Source organism: Acomys minous (genome assembly GCF_964271855.1).
Source record: "Acomys minous genome assembly, chromosome: 1".
NCBI classification, from domain to species: Eukaryota; Metazoa; Chordata; class Mammalia; order Rodentia; family Muridae; genus Acomys; species Acomys minous.
This window is the reverse complement of record NC_140483.1, coordinates 12,197,501-12,221,468: the sequence shown is the minus strand read 5'-3', so window position 1 is coordinate 12,221,468 and position 23,968 is coordinate 12,197,501. Positions and strand designations below refer to the sequence as shown.

At 48.6% G+C, this 23,968-nt stretch overlaps 1 protein-coding gene across 5 annotated transcripts in view; it reads left to right on the top strand.

Annotated features, from left to right (window-relative positions):
- The first annotated feature begins 6,828 nt into the window (after nucleotides 1-6,828).
- TLR5 (toll like receptor 5) overlaps nucleotides 6,829-23,968 on the top strand; it is a 37,386-nt gene continuing 20,246 nt past the window's right edge. For 2 of the 5 annotated variants that reach the window (XM_084752826.1, XM_084752821.1), the window contains exons 1-2: nucleotides 8,455-8,572; nucleotides 10,298-10,487. The gene's annotated coding sequence lies outside the window, so the exon portion shown is untranslated. Of the gene's footprint in view, nucleotides 6,873-8,454; nucleotides 8,573-10,297; nucleotides 10,488-17,644; nucleotides 17,692-23,968 lie in introns of those variants that run through there. The other 3 variants (XM_084752824.1, XM_084752825.1, XM_084752822.1) reach the window with 3 other exon arrangements.

The following is a 23,968-nucleotide window of genomic DNA, read 5'->3' as shown; positions in this document are numbered from 1 at the left end:
ATCTGAGTTGCTTCCAGCTATTTCATTGCTATAAACAGCGTTGAATGAACACACACGTCCGTGTGGGTGAGGAGATCCTTCCAAAAGAGGAATTGCTGTCCCAGGAATCCATATGGAATCCATATCTTTAAATTTTAATCATGCTTAATTACAGCTCACAGTGGCCAGTCAATTTATTCTCTCAGCAGCAGCGCCTAGCCCTGTCGCTCCTGTTCCTGGGGGCACGTGCCATCAAAAAGCTCTTTTTCCTATTGTTGTAAAATCAAGCTGTAGGTTTTGGAGAGCCCAAGCAACAGGGCTGCTTCTTGCGCAGGCTGTGAGTCAGCTGGACAATAAGACAAATGGTTTACAGACAGAGACCCAAACGCCCAAGAGGCTTGACCTTGAAAGGGCCCAGTCAGAGTGAACCTCCTGGAGAGTACTCCCTAAGCTGCTCCTCCTGGAGAGTACTCCCTAAGCTGCTCCTCCTGGAGAGTACTCCCTAAGCTGCTCCTCCTGGAGAGTACTCCCTAAGCTGCTCCTCACTCCAGCCCAGGCAGAGAGGAAGGGAGAGGCCACACTTCTGCATTCCAGGTCTCTTTCCGGTTGAGTTTCACACAGAGGGAAAGGAATGTAATGCAATGCCCGCCTGCCCCGTGCCCAAGCCTTCATTCCATCTTGGTGAGAAGGAGGGAAAGAGAAAAGAAGCCAGAGTATGAGAGGAAAGCCCTCCCTGAAAAAAACAAGGCGGAGGAGGAACATCTGGATTCTCACTGCTTTGGTTTTGTTACTATGTTTCTCTGGTACTGACCTAGGTTGAACAATTACCCACAAGGTCCCTGATGCTCTCTCTCCTGGCCGTTGCTTATTCATTTCCTGTGCCTATCTTTCTGTTCTGCAGCTGGTCTCCATCTTTATTAGCATAACCAATATAGTCTGAACTTTTTTGTTGGCAAGTGTATGTTGCTAACACTGTTTCTCAGGCAAAGGGTTTTTTTTCCCCCTGAGACAGGGTTTCTCTGTGTAGCCTTGGCTGTTCTGGACTCACTTTGTAGAGCAGGCTGGCCTCAAACTCACAGCGATCCACCTGCCGCTGCCTCCCGAGTGCTGGGATTAAAGGCATGCACCACCATGCTCGGTGGCTTTTCTTTTTAATCTTATTTTTGATTAAGTAGACATGTATGAACAGGTAGTGTCTGCTTTAGTACACAAATCCTTCATTATTTTTCCTGATGTTTGCTCTGGTGTGTGTGTGTGTGTGTGTGTGTGTGTGTGTGTGTGTGTGTGTGTGTGTGTGTTCTTTGTACCTTGAAAACTCACAGTTACTTTAAAGGCAAGGTAGGGAGAGTTTCAGGAACTATGTGGGCCAAGCAACCCGAGCCATACTCTGGGGCAGGAAAGTGAGAAAGTGAACACCTATGTTTTCTTGCTCTGTTTTGATACCAGACCTCACTATGTAGACAAGGCTAGGATAGAATTCATAAGACTCCACCTCCCTCTGCCTCCTGAGTGCTGAGATATAAAGGGATGTACCCCATGCCTGGCTGGAGGTCTATAATAGTGAGGAATAACCTGGGGAAGAGGGAAGACGTCAGAGGAGAAGAAGAGAGTTAAGGGTGTCTGCCAGCATCCTCACACGCCAGCTGGCTCCGAACAGCTCCACTGGATTCAGTTCCTCAGACACGTGCCACAATGTCTAGCTGACTGGGCCTTCCTGTTTTAGTTATTGTGGCTTTTGCATAATAATTTTGGCCAAATAACTGACAGAAACAACCCTAGGAAGGATTTGTTTTGTCAGAATGTTCGGTCCACCCTGCCTGGACCTTTTGTCTCTGGGTCTGCAGCGAAGCAGAATGTCATGGCAACAAGAGGATGTGGCAAGGGGCTCACCTCATGACCAACAGAAAACATAAAAGAGGAAGAGCGAGGCCTAGAATAAGCTTCTAAGATGTGCCTTCAGTGCCCTATTTACTCCAGTCAGGCGCTACCTCCCAAAACAGTGCCACCCAATGGCCAGGGACTAAACACATGAGCCCTTAGGGCAGCAATTCTCAACCTCTGGGTCCCCACCCTTTTAAGGGTCAAACAACTTTTTCACAGGGGTTGCCTAAAACCATCCTGCATATCAGATGTTTACATTACTATTCATAACAGTAGCAAAATTACAGTTATGAGGTCACAAAGAAAATAACCTTATGGTTGGGGGTCACCACAACATGAATAACTGTCTTCAGTGGACGCAGTATCAGGAAGGCTGAGAACCACTGCTTTAGGGGAACTCCTACATTTCCAAACCAAAACGCAAGTTCAGGGAGGGGGATCAGCAGGTAGAGGTGCTTGCGCTGCGAGCCTGGTGCCCTGAGATCAATCCCAAGAGCCTACATAAAGGTGGAAGGAGCAAACAGACTCCACACACACAGACACACACACACGCACGCGCTAAAAAATACAGTGGTACAGCATTGCTCCAAGACTGGTTGGGCGTCAATTCTATTCTCTACCCGCAACCTTATAACCTCCTACGGCTGCTCTTAATTATGGTATTGGTGACCTGGCTTCAACATGGAAATAGTGGAGAAGCACTAACATTTGACTTCTATGCAAGACACGCACGGAGGTCTTTGTACTCATGGATAAGCACCAGGGGGACAGGAATGTCAAACACACAGGGTTGTCTCTTCAAGAGCGGAAGTGTATAACTGCTTTCTGCCAAAAAGGCTGAGAGTGGAGGTGGTTAACAGCCTGTTGACCTCTGCAATATCTGTGCAGCAGAAACCACACCAGATGTTCCCCCAGACCATTACAGTGAGCTTGTTTTTCTCAGGCAACCTATAGAACCTGTCATTATGGAACATGCCACATGAACTTCCGGTGACTTGTGCTCCATCTGTGGGGCGGAGACCACACTGGATGTCACACACATACACACACACACACACACACACACACACACACACACACACATACACCATTGTTGTGAGCTTATTTTTCTCAGTCAATCTATAAAACCCATCTTTATGGAAACTGTCTCATGTACTTTACGTGGAGTTTTGATATAGTCACATCTTAAGCTTTCTTGTGCACATAATGGGATTGAGCCCATTACCTTCAGGAAAAACTTTCACCAAATTGTGCTGTGCTTAAATAGGACTGAAATAAGCTAAACTACTCAGGATCAGACTCTCTGGTCTTTGAACCAACACCATCTACTGAGCCCTGTTGAACCAAGCTGCCTTCTTACCTCCTGTGGGTCATTAATCTGTGTACCATGATGGCTGCAGAGACAACACACACACACACACACACACACACACACACACACACACACACACACACACTTCCTCTGACAGGATTCTGAGACATTTAGGCATGAGAGTACCTGAAACCAGACAGGCTCTATGTCCATCTTGCCATGGGACCCAAGGGGCTCTGAACGGAGGGGAACCTGTGAACACAGAACTGATGAGCTGAGGGCCACGGGGACGAGGCTTCTCCTGGCATGGGGGAGCGGTGCTGAGAAGTGTGCTGACTGTTTCTGGGGGGGGGGGCAATTTTCTCCGAGTCACCACATCTGCCTACAAGTGCCTTTAATGAAATCATGTTTGAAATCTACAGCTCCTGCATCCCTGGAGTCACCTGGCACCTTCAGATGACCACTGTGTCATCACCTCTCTTTCCACCAGCAGGAGGAGCAGCAGCGAAGGTGACTTGAACCTGTGAACACAAATGTAAGATCTTTGGGTTCCACCTTCACCAGGCATCAGGCTAGCCATGCTTCTGAGGACAGGTTCCTCGGGCTTTTCAGCATCTTCCCACATCCTTGTCCCCTGTACCAACCATAATGGCCCCAGAAGCTTTCTCTTCCTAGCCCTATCCTGAAAACTCTTTCTAACCTACATCACAGCTCAGTGGCCACCTGCAATGCTTAATAGGCCTTTGGCATCATTACTTCTCAGAGAGCCAACAGTCTGGCCTCTCATCTGCTCTTTCCTGACCGTGGTCCATCATGCTCACCACTTACAATCTCTCTCAGAGAACCTGAGTTAACCAAGATGTGGTCCAGAGAGGCAAATATCTGCATAGATGTCAGTCACTGAAATTCTTAACTTCCCACCATAACACTGATGAAGACGGGAGGACAATGAATTGAGAGGGCCAGAGAGACAGACCTGATGCTCTCCAGCTGTGACAATAGGAGGTAGAAAAGGACCCTCACCCCTTCCAAACTGCCTGATCATGATTCCAAAACCCCAAATCTGTACTGACATGACCACTAAACAGTTAAACAGCAAAGCAGCTGCTTGTAAACAAGACTTGTGTTCTGTCCACCCCTACCCCCAGCATCCCTTTGTCCCTCCTCAACATTTGTCCTTTATATAAATGTCTCTAGAGTTCCCAGCACAGTGGTGAGAGGTGGAAGAGGAGACACCATCAGGACATGCCGTGGCACCAGCCAGCTCTACAGAAGACGCTTCAGAGATCCAGGCAGGGGAGGCTGGAGAAGAGACCAGTCCAGCCTTGTGGGACAGAGAAAAGGGCAGTGCTAGATGTGGGGAGTGGGTCGTGACTCAGTGTCCAGAGATGGGTCTGGGTCGGGAACTGGGCAAGCACTTAAAGGAATCGAGAGTTGTCACCGTGAGCCTCAGTGTCCTCTGTAGTCACAGCTTTGCAGAGAAGGATCAACAACTCCGGACAAGCCTGGGAACAAGTGCTGTCCAGTATGGAGAAGGGGAATGTCCAGATCTCTCTGTCTTTGTCTCTGTGTCTCTGTGTCTCTGTGTCTCTGTGTCTCTGTGTCTCTGTCTCTCTCTGTGTCTCTGTCTCTCTCTGTGTCTCTGTTTCTCTGTCTCTGTCTCTCTCTGTCTGTCTCTCTCTGTCTCTCTCTCTGTCTCTCTCTCTCTGTCTCTGTCTCTCTCTGTCTCTCTCTCTCTCTCTCTCTCTGTCTCTCTCTCTCTCTCTCTCCAAAAGCTAAAGGAAAAACTGAAAAGAGGACTTAGTCGTCTCAAAGGGTGCAAATGAGAGGCTGTGCCTCACACAGAGCAGAAGGGAAAACCAGTCTTTGTGAAGACGACAGCAGCTGTAGTTGCACAAAGACAAGAAGAAACAACATGGCAGGCAAGAGTGGGCCTAAAACTCAGGTTTGCTCTGCTGCACCAGATGAAGCCTATACTCTGGACCAAGAATTTGGGGTTCACAGGCCATGGCTCCTGAGGAAGAACCTCCTATTATCCTGGTAAACAGACAGGGTTCTCAACACACTCCCGGTGACTTACCCTTACACTTACGGGCCAGAGCATCCCTTAACCCTCAACACGGAAGCGTCTATTTGCAGCAGATAGTGATTAGCAGAGAGACGCACAACTGGCCAAGATTTAAAAGAGAGACATAGCATGCTCAGGCCTAGATGGCACATTTAATGTACCCTTCCTTCCAAGGCTCGGGAATTACTGAGAAAACAGGGGGTGGGGGGTAGACTGTGCACATACATAGAGCCAGAGGCAGCAAATGACTACCAGGAAGTGTTCATCTTGACACAGCACAGAAGCTGTACCCATGAACACACAGTGGTTATGACAGCATGTCCGAGACCTGTGAAAACACCAGGAGGACCAGATCCCAGCTCGGAGAGGGGAGCTAAGCATGACATCTCTCCTCTGGAACAGGACTTATGGGCAGCTGATAGCCTCTGGGAGAAGGAAAGTCAGTTATCTTTAAGAATATTGCCCCCATAAGCCAACCACTCTCCGGGGCAAGGCCACACATTCTAGAATATTTGGACAGCAAAACTTGGCCTTGATGGGTTTAACAAGGGTGGGGGATGGGGCACAAGGCGGGTGAGTAGGGAAGAGGAGTGGATCTGAGAAGAGGGTGCAAAAATGATCAAAACAGTCTGTATGAATTCCTCAAAGAACTATTAAAGATTTTTTTTGAAGACTTTGGTTATCCAAAAGTTACGAAGAATATGAAGCAAAATCTCAAAGAGGAGGGCTTTACAGAGTGATCCGTCAGTAGGGGATTGGAGAGACGACTCTGAACCACTGAGTCACCTGCTGTTCTAGGGGGTGGGGGGCATGTATTCAGTTCCCAGCACCCACAGGGTAGCAGATAACCATGTGTAACTCCAGTTCCAGGGGATGCTATGTGGGCCACTGCATATACATAGTGCACATGCATACACACAAGAAAAAAAACACACACAAGACAAAAGTCACATCAGTGGGTCAGGGTGTGGCTCAGTTGGTCAAACACATGCCTAACACCCACAGATTTGTGGGTTTGGTCTCCAGCACCATACAGAATAAATGTGGGGTGCTGCCTTCCTGTGATCCCAACATTCCATTAACGAAGACAGGAAAGTCAAAATTTCAGAGCTATCTTTTGCTATATAGGAAGCTCTGGGTCAGCCTGGGTTGCATGGGACCCCATCTCAAAAACAGATAAAAAGCTCAGTGCCAAATAGCACCCCTGAAATCACCTGCTAATCTCAAAGGGAGAAGAATAGAGCATTACGACAGAGATCCCAAATATAACTGTCATAGCCACACAATCAAACTTGGTGTCATTAATAATAGAACACGGAGCAGTACAGATTGCATCAGTAGGAATTGTTCTTACTGTCACCAGGACCTCGGTCTAGCCTCCCCCCCCCCCTCCTTGTGATGCCCGCCAATGAATTCAGACCAGATATAGAGCACAGTGTTGAAAACGGGAAGAGGTTATTACAGCACAGGCATACTCATAGAGTGGACACTGGCCAAAGGATCCATTGCACAAACAAAACAAAACCACCACCCTCACAAGCGGACAGTGGCCACTGGGCCCACTGAAAGGAAAAGCACACTTGTGGGGTCTGAGGACACAACGGCCAAAGAAGCCACCATGCCGTCCTCCATGTCAGTTTGCCTTTATACGATTTTCTAAAGTCTGTGGAACAGACAGCTTTCCCCAAGGGGCACTTGCCTGTCTAGGTGACTGACAGGCTGTTCTAGCTTCCTTTCTGTGGCTGCAATAAGGAACTCTGACAAAAGCAACTGGAGAGAGAGAGAAAGGGGTTGATTTCAGCTTACAGGGTAAGGTCCGTCACTGGAGGAAGTCAAGGCGGGAGCTCGAAACAGAAGCTGCAAAGGAAATCTGCCTGCTGGTCCGTGCAGACTCCTGCTTACCAAGCTTTTTTACGCAGTCCAGGACCACCCACCCCTCCAGGGAATGGAACTGCCCACTGTGGAAAGGCTAGCCCTCCTACCTCAGTGAACCATCAAGACAGCCCTCACACAGAAAAGCCCACAGGTCAATCTGATCCGAGCAGTTACCCAATTGAGACTCCTTCTGAAGAGATTCTAGGCTGTGTTAAGTTGACAGTTTCAGCACACAGATCCATTTGGGTGGGGACAGTGAACTCTTTGTTTTTCCCAGAAGGCTTCCTTCTAGGTGGTTGATCTTAAAATACTCTTGGCAGTTCAGAAAGCCCTGTCCCTACCCAGCGAGCTGGATGACTCAGATCACATTCTTTTGGCCAAACAAAAAATCATGTAGCAGCGTAGATTGTAAAGGATTAAAGAAAAGTTAATAAGTCTATAAAAATAGTCGTGCTTTAACCAGAGGAAATTCAGTGATGCCCTCCTGCCTCCACCTTCCTCCCTTTCCTTTGGTATTCTCAATGGTTTCCAAGTATAGTTGTAATCGAAATGGAATTACATCACTTTCCCCTCCCCCGCTCCCATGTTCCCCTCCCACTCTCAAGTTGTTTCATTATTATTATGATGATGATGATTGCATACATGTATATGTGCATGCACATGTATGTACAAATATATACAAATACAACCCGCTGAGTCCACTTTTTGTTGTTGTCATGTGCATGGTTTCAGGCCTGACCATGATACCTTAGACAGCTGATGAGGGGCTCCTCCTTGGGAGAGGCTAATTGTTCTTCTCCCAACAATCATTGTTGCCTGTAATGTACTGTCTAAGGGTGATTATAAAATATTAAGGAGGGGTGACAGTGATGTTCCCCCCTTTCAATACCCGTCCCTGTTTTTCACTTACAAAATCAGTGTGTTACCAGGAACAAACGGTGAAGCCCTGAGCTTCAAGTCTGCTCACTTCTAACTATCGACCTAAGATTTCCCAATGTGTTTAAGTAGATTGCGTACTTCACACGCAACTCTGTAGTAAATGCAGATGGGGAAGAAAAGCTAGTGCTCCAAGAAGAAACAACGAGACAAGTCCAGAAGGCACAGAGAGTCTGCGGCTGGTATCAGGAATAAGGCTGGTAAAGCAGGGGAGAGGGGAGAGGCAGAGCGGGACAAGCAACGCGTTTCCCTTGAGGGCACACTGATCTGGGGTGAGGAAGTTTGGACTAGATTCAGGAATTAAGGAATTATGAAATGCCTTAGGCGTGGTCCTAATGTGGCATCTAATAAGAAAGCCAGGCTGGCAAGGTGAAATGCACCTCATTTCCTAAGCCGCGTGCGAGGGAGCATCGCAGCACTCCTATTGACCTTCCCAAGGAAAGCACTGAGACAGCTACAAGGAGGAAGGGCGCGAAAACCCGCATGGAACACAGCTGCCGATAAATCTGAGGAAGTTTCAGGTAACCCAGGGTCTGCATGCTCCTTTCTTTTGTATCATTGAGACCAAAAAACTGACAGAACAATTTAAGGCAGGGAGGATTTCATTTGTGTAGACAGCATTGGGGTTTTCGGTTCATGGCTACTTGACCCCAAGCACTGGAGAAGAGCATCATGGGGGCAGGAGTATGTGGCAGCGGCTATTCTCCCAGAGGACTCTGCGTTTCTTTTCTGTTGCTGTAATAAACTATCCTGACTGACAAAAAGCAACTTAAGCAAGGAGGGGTTTATTTTGGCTTAATGTTCCAGAGGATTGGGGGGAGGGTATGACGTGGCAACAGTCAAGGGAAGGGGGGCGAGAGGGGACTAGGAGCCAGAAGCTGACTCATCACATTGCACCTGTGAACAGGAAGTGGGTGGAAGCTATAAAACTTCAAGCCACGCCCCTTGGGATGTACTTCCTCTTGTAAGACACGCCCCCCTAAACCTTCTGAAGGGGCCATGACCTTCCCACACAGTGCTACCAGCTGGGAACCTTGCATCAGGCACATGAGCCTATGGAGACGTTTCATACCCAAACTATGACAGACACATTTTACCTACTTTTCACCATTTCCCAATATACATCTCCCAGCATGGAGTGCAAGTCCATGAGAGGATTAATCCATCAATTAAGCCAAAGTTCTCACGCTTTGTTTCTTGGGACACCCTCACAGACACCCGGTCATATGCTTTCCTAATCTCCCAGGCAATTAAGGTGGCAATAAAGGTTAACCAGCACGGTTTGACTTCTTCATAGATACTTTTTAAAAACTGGTTTGAACTACGAGGAGCTGCGTGAAAGTCCTGTAAGTATCCATCCATGCAAGGGAACTCTCTTCGTAATAAGCAGAGAAATGGAGTTTCTGTCTCAGATACCTCAGCCACGCTAAACAGGGAAATCACAACAAAAACATTTTCAACGAAGAAAGAATCCAATAATTTTATCCTCAGCCAAAGTGTGTATGTTATGTAGGGGCAGTGTAAAGACATTCTTATGTAAGGGCATGGAGAGAGAAAAAACCTTTCGTGAAAAAAAAATTATGTGCACATATTTTCCACTCAACCAAGAGATGCATTTTAAACACAGAGTAGTAAAATCACTTCTAAAAGTAGTTGTCGATCCTTTTTTTGTTTGGTTTAGGCCCTGTTTGGTAATCCTGGATCCTTGCATCTGCTCAGAGGTAGGCTGGACCATGCAATCTGTCTCCCATTTTCTCCACCGTGGTGACATCCTTTCAGTACTAGGGGGTGTGGCCTCACTCCCAGATTGCAATGGTAGTTCTCCATGCTTGACAGATTCAGGGACAATAACTGCTGCTGTTCCATCTTAGCGGTGACAATGGCTCACAGTCTGTATGGTAACAGGGAGGAAGCTGCGCCAGGAGAACTGCTGGACCAAAAGTCATAGCTCCCTGCCTCACACCGCTAAAGAGGCTAAGTGTTGCTGCACAATAAGAAAGAACCTGAACAGCTGAACAGCCGTCGCCCTGCATCGTCAACCACAGGAAAATGTTGGCTTGGGCTGTTTTTCAGAGTGCCGGAGATAAAATCCCAGCCTCCCTGGCATGTGATGCAAGAACTGAGTCACACACCCAACCCTCTTGTTTTCAGTTCTTGTTCCTAGAATACTAAGAAGTGAGCAGGCCACTGGTTTCTCTTCACATGGTTTTCCACCTAAGATATGTGATGACCTTTATTTCTTTTAGGACCCTTTTGTATGGGCTGGAGACAAGGCCCGGCATGGAGGAGCATCAAGTACCTGGCAGAAGACCTGAGTTGAACTCCTAACACTCATGTTAGGCTCACAAATGCCTACTAACACCAGCTCCAGGGGATCCAACGCCTTCTCCTGGCCTCTGTGGGTATCTACATACACATGCACATACAAGCACACAGGTAAATATAATACATGTTTTTACTTATTTTTATCGTTTGTGTGTGTGCAAGTATATATGTGCATGCAAATACACACACACACATATACACACACATACACACACACATACACACACATACACACACACACATACACACACATACACACACACATACACACACACACATACACACACATACACACACACATACACACACATACACACACACATACACACACATACACACACACATACACACACATACACACACATATACACACACACATACACACATACACACACACATACACACACAAACACACACACACACACACCCATGCCATGGTACACATACACACATATACACACACACACATACACACACACACACACACACACACACACACCCATGCCATGGTACACATACAAGTTCAGAAGGCAGCTTGCAGTAGTTGAGTCTCTCCTTCCATGCTGTAGGTGCAGGGAATTGAATTCACACCATCAGGCTTGGTGGCAAGTACCTTTATCCCCTAACCCTTCCTGCCAGGCCACCTTCTGTCTTTTTAAACAACCAACTCGTATGGTCTGATCTTGAGTGTGTACATTACACTTACGCTTGTGTGTGCGTGCACGCATGTGCGTATGTGTTAGTTATAAAGGGAACTTGAAAGAGTGTGAATATAAACTAGAGACAAAAACTAATCTTATTTCCAAGCAACAGAATCCTGTCTGGAGGAATCGTCACGCAGTAAAGACATTAACCTTGGCGAGCCTTAGTGTGGGTGGTGATGTCATCGGTTAATTTCCCAACCTAGTGGGTTTTGGGTTTTTTTTGTTTGTTTGTTTGTTTCTTTGTTGTTTCTTGAGTGACAGATGCAAAACGGGATGGTGTTAGAATCGCTCCAAAGTAGGGAAGGATGGGGAAAGACAAAACAAGAACATGGTTTAAAACATTTAAGTCCTAACAACTCTCCTCTGTGCCTGTCTGTGAGACTGTTTCCAGCAAGGGCTGAGAGAGGAGACCAGTCCTCAAAGTGGGTGCTGCCTTCCCATGGGCAGCCTCCGATGTCTGAGGAGAAAGTGCCTCCTGTGTTCTTTCCTTCCTGAGCAAGCACATTTGTGGCCACTGCCTCTGTCTTCTGTGACATTAGACTTTAGCTTCTTTGCACTTCCAATGAGGAGGTCAATACCAGTAACTCTCCAGGGAGCTCCAGGCCTCTGCTTCCGCCTTAGACCTAGTGAGGATCCAGTCCTGTGGGCTGGGCAGCTACTGGGTTCTCTGTCTCTGCCATGTGCAAACAGCCATTTATTAGACATCTTGGCCCTCTCATGTAAGTCTGTGTAGCAAATCTCCGTTTACAGTGTACACTCATTCCCGAGTCTGCTCTTCCAAAGAACCCTACTTATCCATCTGCCTTCCTCCTAGCGTCTAATTGGTACTGTCCTCTGGACAGTGTATTATGTTATCCCCGAGGAAACCTGGTATTATTCTTTCTGATTTAAGGATCAGAAACTAAGGTTTAGAGAAACTGAAAAACTCATCCAAGATTACAGCACTAAGGAATAAGGGAGCCTGGGCTTTGAATGCAGGTGCAGGGCATCCATGGCTCTCATGCTTGGGTAGCCATCAGGTGGATGATTCAGTGTTCAGGTGTTAGATGAGGGGGGATGGGCAGATGAGCACTTGGACTAGGACAATACCAACGAGGCTAGAACTGGCAAGAGAGAGAAGTTTTCTAGAGGAATTCTGGGTAAATTCCCACTCCTGGGGCAGCTGAGATTACAGTGAGATCATAGCTCAAAGCAAACAAAGCAACAACAACTTCTGCTTCTGTTGCCTGGGTTTGCCAAAGGAGGCAAAGCAGCCAGCCCACGAGACCTCAACATAGCCACAGGACTGAAAGTTTATCAGGACCACCTGATATGAGAGTGGGGCAGGGGACCAACTGAAGAGATGGAGCATCCACTTCATCTTGGGAACCTGGGAGAAAAGGTCCAGAGTGACCATCAAATCGCAGATACTGAGAGTGAAGTTGCTTTGGAAGACATGGCCAGCCATAAGGTCAAACTCTTTTTAGGTCAAGTGGATTAACAATCAAAACCTATTACCACAGTGGTTGGTTGGTTGATTTTTAAACCAGAGTTGTACTACTGCCTAAGGCTAGTATGCAGCTTGATTATTAAAAATAATCAAGTCTAGGTACATATGTCACCCTGAGACCACCACAAATGAAAGCTCCAAAGTATGACAACCACCCACCTGAGGGGAGAGACTCCATACAACGCTCCGCCAGAACACAGCCTTGCTCCAGTTGCAATCGTTCCCAGACTTTGCCTTTGCCTGCAGGCATCCTCCTTTGAACCTGATGACACTACTTACAGAGAGCTTGAAGTTGGTAGAAAATGAGTGATGTGTGGGTCTCATCGGGCCCTCACAGTTTTCAGAGATGTGTTCTCTGACACCAGAGTAGCAAGTTTACAGAAGCCAAGGTAAAGAGATTTAAAAAAAAAAAGTGTTCATGGCATAAACAAAAGAGGAAGGAAAATCTACTAGTGTTGTCAGGCAACACGGTGAAACATTATTAGAAGCAAAAGTGCATGCACCCCTTACCAATACAGGCCTCTTGGGCCACACCCCTTGGCAGTCGGGGTGGGGGTGGGGGGGAGAGGGGGCGGAGCCTGAAGAACACAGAGCCCTGCAGTCATCACAGCAGACCTGCCACTGTCCTGGAAGTCCTCATGAATCTTCAGGAAGAACTTATTTCAACCATTAAGCATTCGCTGACAGGGTACACCACAGTCCGTCTCAGGGGGACCTTGCAGGGTGGGGAATGTAGAAATGAGGTTGTACACACACACACACACACACACACACACACACACACACACACACACTGTCCTCACCACACCCTTTACTTCAGGCCTTCAGGCAGCCCATGTGAAGGACTCACCATGTGACACACACAGAGTCAAAGACAAAGGACATACTACTGAGGATGAGGCAAACTCTGGAAAGAGGCCTGCCCCCTTAAAGCTCACCACCGAGGCACCTGAGGGCAGGTTGGCCAAATGGCAGGGATGGCTTATTATGGCACCCCAGGGTGGACACAATGATCTTTTTTTGAGCCATATTTGTTAAGGAAGAAGGCGAAAAAGGCTCGACTGAGCCAAGCAGAGGGACCATGGGAGACTGTCTGGATCCAATTTCTAAGACTTCTTGTTTCTCTGAGTCACCAGCTCTGCCCTTGGGTCACCAGCATCTTATATATTCCTGCTCTACTGCTGCACAGCCAACTACCAGAACCGTGGGGACTTAATACCTATCTGTGGTTCTGCAGTTTCTGAAAGCCAAAGGGCCAGGCTGATACCAGGAGTAGTCTGCCTAAGGTGTGCTCTTGTTAGGGTTTGGGCTCTTGGTAGAATTCATTTCCGTATTATCCAGCACCGTTTTCTGGCTGACTAGTGACAAAGGACCACTGTCACCTAGGCTGTCTTCCATAGGCAGTTGGGAAACATGGCTGGCTGCTTCTGCAAATCCCTCAGACAAATGTCTAAACACTCTGCTCAAACGGAAGTCCACACAGCAGTGCCTAACTAAGAGAGCAGGCACATAATCTGAGATGGGTAGTTGTAATTTTCAATTCTAGGCACACCGGTGCAGCATTGTCTAGATTAGGGTTCACCTCTGAGAAGTCCGTCATGGACTGCCTTGATTGTGCTAACTGATAGGAGGAGAGCCATCTTAATTGTGTGTGGGACCACTCCCTGGGAAAGGGGTCCTGGAGTGCACAGAACGGAGAGGGCAAGCTGAGCGCAAGCGTGCATTCATTCTCCCTCCTTCTTGTTGTAGACATAACGGATTGAGCGGCTTCATGCTTCTAGTGTCCTACTTCCCCCTCACAATGGGCTGAATCCTGGAACTGTGGTGCAGGCTGCAAGCCACTCACAGGTTCACAGGCCTCTGATCTAGGCCTGTCCACTCCTCTTCATCCACTCCCACTGAACCAGCAGGTCTCCAAACAGGCCATATCCCTTCACTCTTTCCCTGTATGTGGGAACACTCATTCCTATCCGTTGCCTGCAACCACTATGTCAGCTGGTCCCAGACGAGGGCCTTCCAGGCAGACATAGAACCAGATGCTATTAATGCATATATCCAATCACCTTCTAATGATTTGTTTCTGTGTCCGACCCTCTACCGGAAGACAGGCTCCTTGATGCTGCAAGGCAGACCTAACTCAGATTGGTGTCCTTAGCAAGAAATGCCAAGTTCTACAGGAAGACTGAATATATGGTTGTTGGAAAGGTGATCAATTTTTGAAAGCACCTAGTGAATCTTGGAGTTTGTGCTTCCCTGAGTCTTGTTTGGCTTATTACGTATTAAATAGAACTAGTAACAATAGTCACTAATGCTTAATGTCACGGGCTGAGCCTCAGTTTCAAAATGAAGGTGGGCCAATAGTGCTCATTCATTTAGTCACCGCCAACAGTTATTGAGAAACACGTACCATGCGTTAAGTGAAAAGATAAGACATGGCTCCCCTCCTCACGAGGCTTATAGTCAGTCTGTCAGGCCTGTCAGTTTGAAGGAAAGACTCACTTTGACATTGAATGTATCAATAAAAAAAATTATAGACTGAGGCAAGAGTTGTGAAGGGAGAAGACTGGGTTGCCAGGCAGTAAGATGATAGGTCTGACTTGATGTAGAACAACTTGTCTCGTGGTGGTGTTATGTCTTAGTCAACTCACTGTAAATTGAAGATGCCACAAAGGGAAAATGCATTTGGTTCGTATAGCCAAGCTACCAAGCATCATGGCTTCAGAAACCGTATACTTCGGGGTTTGATCGCTCGTTCTTGTGATCGCATGGCTAGCTGTACAGCACCAAGAATCAGTGGCTGGAGAGATGGCTCAGCAGTTAAGAGCATTTGCTGCTCTTATACAGAACCCAAGTTCAGTTCCCAGCACCCACGTCTAACTGCTCATAGCCTCTTCTAACTGCATCCTCAGGTGATTTGACATCCTTTTATGACCACCACAGGCAAACACACACATACCTGAGTAAAAAGAAAATAAAATTATTTTTTTAAAAAGAGAATAGAACAGAATGTGAAGCCAGGAAAGACCCAAATTCAAAAGTCAAAGTTTAGTTTCTATTGAATGCAAGTCACTTTTGCACCATCACACACACACACACACACACACACACACACACACACATGCACACACACGCACACATACATGCACACACACACAGAAAGATATCTATATATCTATTGATACAGATTCATAAGCAGAACCACCATAAATTGGTGAGCATCTGTAGAAGGGTTCGGAGCCTTCTCTTTGAAGATGTGATGTTGGAGGGGGTGTGGATCTAACGAGCAAGGCAAAATCATGAAGAAAGAACATTCCAGCTAGTGCTTTTCATTCTGATGAAGAGTCGCTGGGGCCCAGTAGCCAGAATAATTACCCAAAATCAGGGGTCAGGCAGGGTGGGACCTTAGGAGGCCCTCCCTCCACATTCCTAACCCTCCTGTGATAAATCCCCCTATGGTTCCGAGAAGGAAGGAAGTGGTCCCACGTACCTAACACTCCTGGCCTTATCCTCAGTCCCACCAACATTATAGGGACCTATTAGACTCCCTTCAGCAAGGCTCCTTAGGTCAGATGTTGGTGCAGAGGCCACTACCTCCTGGGGCTTATAAACCTCCCCGCTTCTCCCTGCAGAACAGGTGGCCGGGGGGGGGGGGGGGTTCCATCTCTCTGCACTCAGCCTTTGAGAGCTACTTGAGGCAACCTGTCACTTGGGCTTCAAGCTGCCAGCCAAGGAGGGAGCTGAGAAGACTGTTTAATGAGATCTTTCGTGGTAATTAAGTGCCAGGCTTTGTTTAAGCCTCCATCTCTCCTGCCCTGCCTGATCGTATCTGTCGGACAATGAGTAGGGAACGTGAGTCACCCTGGGACTGCACCCCAGCTGCAACAGGCAGCTGTCATCTTTGTCTTAACCTCCACGCGACCCCAATCTTACTCCAGACTGTGGCACTCCTGTCCTTGAACTGAGTTTCACCCCCCAGAAATACCACCTTACTATACAAATCCCCTCTTTTTAACACTCAGTGGCAGCAGGCTCTGGGAGTCTTTTCAGCATGTCCCTTTCTAGAAAGGAGATCCACACCCCGGCCCCACAACGGCAACCTCCTTGCTGACGCAGGAGCAGAAGGAGAGTGGGAAGGAAGAGGGGAGCTAAGACAGGACACTGGGCTCACAGGATGGGCAGCGTCTGTGCTCTCCTGAGGGAGACCACAACTTCCTCCTGCAGCCTTCGGTCACACACAGTAGCATCTGCTGACTCAAACGTGACCTTAAGATATTCCCTGCTAGGCTGGGGGAGATGGCTCAGGTGACAAAAACGCCTGTGCAAGCATGAGACCAAAGTTCAATCCGTAGCACACACGTTAAAATGCCAGGCAGGTGTGGTGGCACTTGCCTGTAATCCCAGCACTGGGGAGATGGAGACAGGAAGCCTAGCAGATTTGGTATCAGGCTAGTAAGGGATCCTGTCTCAGTAAAGATGGACAGCTCCTAATGAATGATGCAGAGAAGTAAGCATATGAACACACACACACACACACACACACACACACACTCGCATCTTCAGTAGCTAGAATAGAGAGAGGGTGTAGCCAAGTAGTAGAGGGCGAGATGCCAGCCAGCCTCACCCCCAGCATCACATCTTCAAGATCTTCCCTGAATTTGGCACACGTAAAGCACAGAGGAAAGAAGGGAAGTAACTGCCCCGGTTCTGGTTCTGCTGTGCTGGCTGTGCGACTAGGGCCTAGGCTACCTTCCCTGGGTCAGTGCTTGCCTGCGTCATCTAGATGGCCCTCTGCCTCCTGTCCTGGGCTCTCTAATAATCAATATCCACCTTCCACCCCAACTCTGCTTTCTATCCTGCCTCAGTCACAAGCCGTTGTAAGAGATGGAGGTCTGGCCACTGGCAAGAGAGCAGAGAAGGTGCCTAGGCTGAGGTACCTTGGCTAGGATTTAGAAAAGACAGGCGCGGTCCACAATGTACCATCAGAGTTGTGGGCGGGGCCCCGTTGGTGGGCGGGCGAACAGGTGGGCGGGGTTTTCTCGGTGCCCAGAACTAGGCTGCGGCTTTGGAGCCTGGAGAGGAGGTCAGAGCTGGAGCCCGCGGTGTGGGGGATCCCGCTTGGAAGGTGAGCACCTGTAGTTGCAGAGGGTCCCGTAGCGTGGTCCCCAAGACTGGCGGGGCTGAGGCGAGGCGGGACACGGTTGGTGGTGCCACCGCCCCTCTTTCCTCCTCCTAGTTTAATCCTGGGCCCTTTATACCGACTTTCCCGCCTGACTTTCAATCCGGAGAAGGAGAAGGCGCCCTCTGCCTCTCAGCATGGAAACCTGGGTTCATTGGCTGAGAAAATGAATGGAAAGTGCGTACCTGTGCCTAGCGGGGCAACTCTAGGATTGACGAGTCACTTGCATGCTGCCCTTGGGACAAGGGGTTCCCTAGAGTGTCACCCTTCTGGCTTTCACCTTTGGCTCCACCTTCTGCAAGAGGCAGGCGGCTATCTGCTTTCCTGCTGTCTTAGAAAAGGAGAGGCAGACAGTCTATCAGTTGAGCTATGGACACCTTAAAAAGTCACTGACAGTGGGTCTCTCTGCATGCTTCCATCAGCTGCTGGGTGAAGCCTCTTAGGACAGTTACTCTAGGCTCCCGTCTCGTTCCCTCTCTCCTTCTGCTTCCCATGCCTATGATGTCTATTTTATTCCCCCTTGTTAGTGGGATTCAGGCATCCTCCTTTGAGCCTGCAAAATGAGCAAGTAAATATGTTAATGAAGAAAAACAGTCACTGGCAGTCAGTGGAGGCTTTGGACACCTTACCCAGCAGGGAGAGGTAGGGCAGTTGGTCCCAGGGTGAAGACAGAAAATCATTGGCCTTTGGCAATTGCAGCCAAGGCTCAGCTCTGTAAAACCACAGCTGGAATGGTGCTTCCTGAGGGGTGATCAGGGGTCAGTTGTCTTAGGATGTCTCTCCAGAAAAGCTGCTGTGGCGACTGCTTCCTCCCAGCTGTGGGTTAGCCCTGTAGTTAGCTAGTGTGTGGGACCCAGCGGTCTAGCACTGTGCACTGCAGGCAAGCAGCTTAACCACTGGGCCCTTTGTGCACTGGTGCTGAGGGATGACCTTAACAGTCAAGCACATGAGCAATGCTTTCCTCCTGCCCAGTGCCTGGGAGAGGGGGTGGATGCCTACCTGCCTCTGTCATGTGGGGGCAGTGGGGCTCTGCCACACACTTGTGGCTTGGTCTCTTTTCTCTGCCTTTCTTCAGAGGACACAACTCTGAGTAGTCTGTCCAAATCTTTAGTTCTTGACTCCATTCGAGAAAGCAGTAGTGAGCAACTCCTGGCATGCTGTGCGCAGTGAAGGTGGGTTTCCTGGGAAGAAGGTTCTGGGTTCTGCTCTGCCAAATGTTTAGTCTTTCACGCTGTGGTGAGGTTCTGGGGGGTGTCCCAGAGGAGGGCCCCGGGCCAAACTTAATTACAAATTGGCACAAAACAGCCCCTATTATAACAATCAGGATGACTTAGCTCAGGCAAGATGACGGGCTTGCTGGTTACCATGGAAGATACACCCATCTTAACTGAGCCAGGATCGTTCCCTTCCAACCTTTGCTGTTCTGAGCAAAGCAACCTTTCTGATTCTGCTGTGTGGTTGCAAAGCTAGTCTTGCCGGGTCTTAGTTTTGTCTGAGGAGGGGAAAGACCTCTCCTGGTTTCTTTGTTAGTTGCCTGCATCCCTTAGTTTTAGCTCTGCTGAGGAGTAGAAGAAAAAAACATTCTGTTTGCCCTTGCATGCCGTCAGCCTCATATAGCAAAGCCTTCTGCTGTGCCCAATTAGTTTCTGAGCCCAAACGTGATGTCTTGTTCTTCATTTTGCAGGGAAGAATGTGAAGGGTGGGTCACCTCTTCAGTCAGATCTTGGGGCTTTGGGGCCTCCCAGCCCTGGATTTTAGTCTTCTGATCTGTGAGCCAGAGCCTGTGATGTGCTCAGCTCTATGGGGCAAAGACAGGGTTGAGGTGTGGCTCCCACAGTCCTGAATCGTGCAGGTGTAGGTGGGACGTTAAAACCCTATGCCCATGAGACAATGAGAGGGCCATCAAGACAAAAATCATACAGTTGGTGCCTGGTAACTGCAAGAGACCGGGGAGTGGCGGCTGGAAGAGGCAGAGAGCGTTCGGGACAGCTGGGTGTTCAGAAGCTCAGCTTAGAAGCACCGTCGAGGACCAGGCCAGGCTGAAGGTCGGCCTGGAGCTCAGGACAGAGGCTCCTGCTGTCCACAGGCTTACATCCCTCTGCTTATGACTCTGGTCTCCCAAGTGCTGGGATTATAGGCAGGTGAGAGTGTGTGCACATCAGCCCATGTGTGCACGGAGGCCAGAAGAGCTCCCAGAATTGAACTTACAGGTAGTTGTGAGCCTCCAGAAGTCAATGTTGGGAGGCAAACTCGGGTTGTCTACAGCAGTAAGTGCTCTTAGCGGCTGAGCCATCTTTCCAGCCCCGAGCTTTACCTTATAGTGGCCAGGCATTTTCCCTCTTACACAAATGAATAGCATTCATAATCGTAATAAACAGGCAAGTGGCATTTACTTGGTGCCAGTATCGTTCTAAGAACTGAAAGTGGTAAGTGGCGAGCTAGGATTTGGACTCAACTCGCCTGGCTTGCGATCCATTAAAACCTCTTTGTTATGCTCCACACAAGCGAGTGAGCTGGCCCTTTACTGTAGCTTCGTGTTCACATTTCTGCCGCCACCACAAGGCCCATCGGTCGGTGTCACCTGACCAGTTCTCTCTGGACTCTGCTTCGGTGTGGTTTAGAGCACTCTCACAGTCAAAACATAATTTAATAGTCAATGAACAAAGTGCAACATGCGAGAGACTGTAAGACGCTCAGGAGTCTGAGCCGGGCGTCCCATTCGCTCTTCATATCCACCCCTATTTAGAGAAAGGGAAACCTACAGGGACCTGAATTCCACACACATGTAGCAGAGGTGGCGCCTAAAGCCACCACTGGCCCTGAGCTGCTATGAGCACCGGTGTCTCAGAGGGACAAAACTCTCTTTTTCTTTTCTTTTCCTTTCTTTTCTTTTCTTCCTTGGCATGTGAAGCATGTGGATCCCTAATATGGACGTGCTCAGATCTGCAGGATTGCCACGCTGCTCCTTTATTTTCTAGGAATCAGCTTTCTAGGTGCTTGAACTCTCTGGGATCTCACAGGGCTGGATTTACAGCAAACACCCGGAAGTGTCACTGTTTCTTTATCTTTAGCACTTCCAAGCCCCTTACCAGGGACATGGGACAAAGGTAGTCACTGTGGCCTGCCCAGTCATCCAGTCTCTCTCTGGTTATGCCTAAGGGAGGGCCCCCCTAATCTCTCTCCCTCCCTCCCTCCCTCCCTCCTACCCCCTCCCCTCTTCAGCAGCCTTTTCCAGTCCAATGGTTCTAGCCTTCTTCTACTTCACAATACAAAACTAACCTCCTAGGGCCAAACTCAACTCCTGTCTTCCTGGGCCTCTAGACCACACTTCCCTTCCTGTTTCTGTCACCAAGCTGCCCTCCCCTGCATTTCTCAGCAAAGAGTCTGTATCATCACCAAAGGCCCTGCTTGGGGACCTATAAGCCACTTCTGGGTATAATTCCGTCACATGTCTGCCAGAGGGCAGTGACTCGAGAAACCGTGAGAGAGGTCGGGATGGGTGAGGCAAGGTGGAAGTACCAGGAAGGGAAAAGGAGAGTGCTAACCTCAAATGTTAGCAGTGTACACACTCTGAGAGTAAGTTTTCCTTAGAGCCAGGATATGCGTGGGTCCATTTTCATCCATACATTTTTTATTTTATTAATGTATTCCTATTACATCTCAATTGTTATCCCATCCCTTGTATCCTCCCATTCCTCCCTCCCTCCTGCTTTCCTCCTACTCCCTTCCCCTATGACTGTGACTGAGGGGGACCTCCTCCCCCTGTATATGCGCATAGGGTATCAAATCTCTTCTTGGTAGCCTGCTATTTTTTCTCTGAGTGCCACCAAGCCTCCCCATCCAGGGGACATGATCAAATTTGGAGCACCAGAGTTTTTAAGAACCCCTGCAACAGGCGTTCAGTTTTGCCCGTGTGGAGATGAATATGCTGCTTCGGGAGGGCTGGCTGTGGTCTGATTGCTGTCAAGTTTCCTTGCGTCATCTTAGAGTTGACAAGGATGGGGACATGCCTTAGTTCCAGGTTGCCACTATACACATATGCCACTCCTCTGACCAATTTGGAGCAACAGAGACGCTGCAAGTATTTGAACACACACACCTTAACACCGCTGTCCACCCTGGGCTGCTGTGGCCTGAAATGCAGGAACTGGGGGATAAGAAAACCAAAGCTTACCCAGAATGCCCAACTGGTAGCCAATGCAGATTTCAAACTCAGATTTGGCATCTCTGGACCCAGCACTGCTCCTGTGACCTCATATATCATGGAGGTTAACTGTCACCAGCCTAGCCACCCTGACTCCCACCCCAGCTTAACATGGACCACAGACACCCCTGTGTCCTGCCCAGGCAGACTGCACCTGCATAAGCCTCCTTGGGGAAGCACGTGATTCTCTTCAGGGCACATCACGCAGCCCTTGCCTGTCCCAAAGAAATCATCTTCCTCCTCGGCACCTGGACTCTTTTTTAAAAAAATTCATTCATTCATATTACATCTCAATTGTTATCCTATCCCTTGTATCCTCCCATTCCTCCCTCCCTCCCGCTTTCCCCTTACTTCCCTCCCCTATGACTGTGACTGAAGGGGACCTCCTCCCCCTGGATATGCTCATAGGGTATCAAGTCTCTTCTTGGTAGCCTGCTATCCTTCCTCTGAGTGCCACCGGGCCTCCCTGGCACCTGGACTCTTACGGCTGTCTGCTCCCTACTCTGGGGCTCAGCTTGCATCTCTGCCAGCCACAGAGCTGACTTGGTGCTATGGGCCTAAGGAACTTTCTCTTCAAGTACAGAATACAGATCCTCCCAGGACTGTTCTCAAGGATTTTTTTTTTAATCATCTCACTTCCAATTTCCATTCTTTGCATATCGGATCTGGGCTTAATAGGGTTCCTGTTCCCTGTTCGTATGGACCCCAAATCCCAGTGGATTTCAGTTTACCTCACTCTACAGAGGACTTCTTCCACTCTTAGCAAATTGTCTGTCTTGTTACTCGCTGGGAGGCTGCTTGGACTTCCCAGCTCCCTGGCCTGGCAGTTACCCAGCTATTCTGGCAGTTTGCTTTGTTTATGGACACTCAAGGTTTAGCTGAGCCGCATTCAGGGAGTCTGTCAGAGCCTGCGGTGTTAATTTTCTGACTGAGAGAACTGGCAGAGCCTAACCTGGCAACAAACAGGTCGGAGTGTTCCGCTGCTAGGTCAGCTCACTCCCCCAAGGGTCTTAAGTGTGTCCCACCAGGCGCTAGTTTTCCATAATCACTCAGTTGAAATTATTTTATTTTGACCAGCTGCTGTAAAAGTGTGCTAATGAGTCTATTAACAAGTAGGCAGAAGGAGACCATTCTGAGCCTAAACCATCGGGACACTAACACTGGTTTTACAGAGAGTATCATTGTGTTTGTTTGTTTGTTTGTTTGTTGTTCCTTGGGAATGCTAGGGACCATTACCTAGGGATATTAAAGCAAACAAGGATCATTGTTATGTATTCTCCCCTGAATGGTAAGAGAAAGACCAAGCCACTCCACACCTGTTCTTTCTCTCTGCCTTCCCCCTCAGTGGTTTCTAAGTGTGTGCCTTTCTGGTGAGGTGCGGGTTCATGAATAATGGCTGTCTACTGGAGCAAAGCAAGAACTGTTGGAGGCTTATACACAGGCAGCTGCTTCTCTGGTATGGGCCCCAGTGTTGCCTGAGGAAGTGGAAACGATTATCCTGGCTATTTTATAGATGATTAAACTGATACTTAAAGAGCTTCAGCGCTTACCCAAGCTCACATACCTGCTAAATTGTGGAGCTAGGATCGAATTTAGCCACTAGTTTGGTGGTCATCTGAATTTGGAAATGCACCCATCAGGCAGGCAGTTGTTGGCGCTTCCCGCCTGAGCCCAGAGGCCAGGTCTAGTTTTCCCAGGGCCCAGGGCTCCTCCCCTGATCTCTGCCCAGGGTGCTCCCCCTGCTGGTGACCAGGAGGAGTTCCTCTGAGGGACCTGAGAAACTGATAACTAGCACTCTGGCTGGCTTCATGAACTTAGATTAAACCCTGGGGCTCTTTCAGCTCTTTTTCATGAGAAATCTCAAGCGAAAGTGAGCGATTTAGGAGTGAATGCATTAATATAGCTCAAAATCAGTAATGTAGCATTCACAGTGGAAGGAGTTCGTGCCGGACAACCGTGATGCTAAAAGCAGTTCTCCCGAGTCTTGCCCATTAGATTGTGGACAGTGGGCCAGCCCCA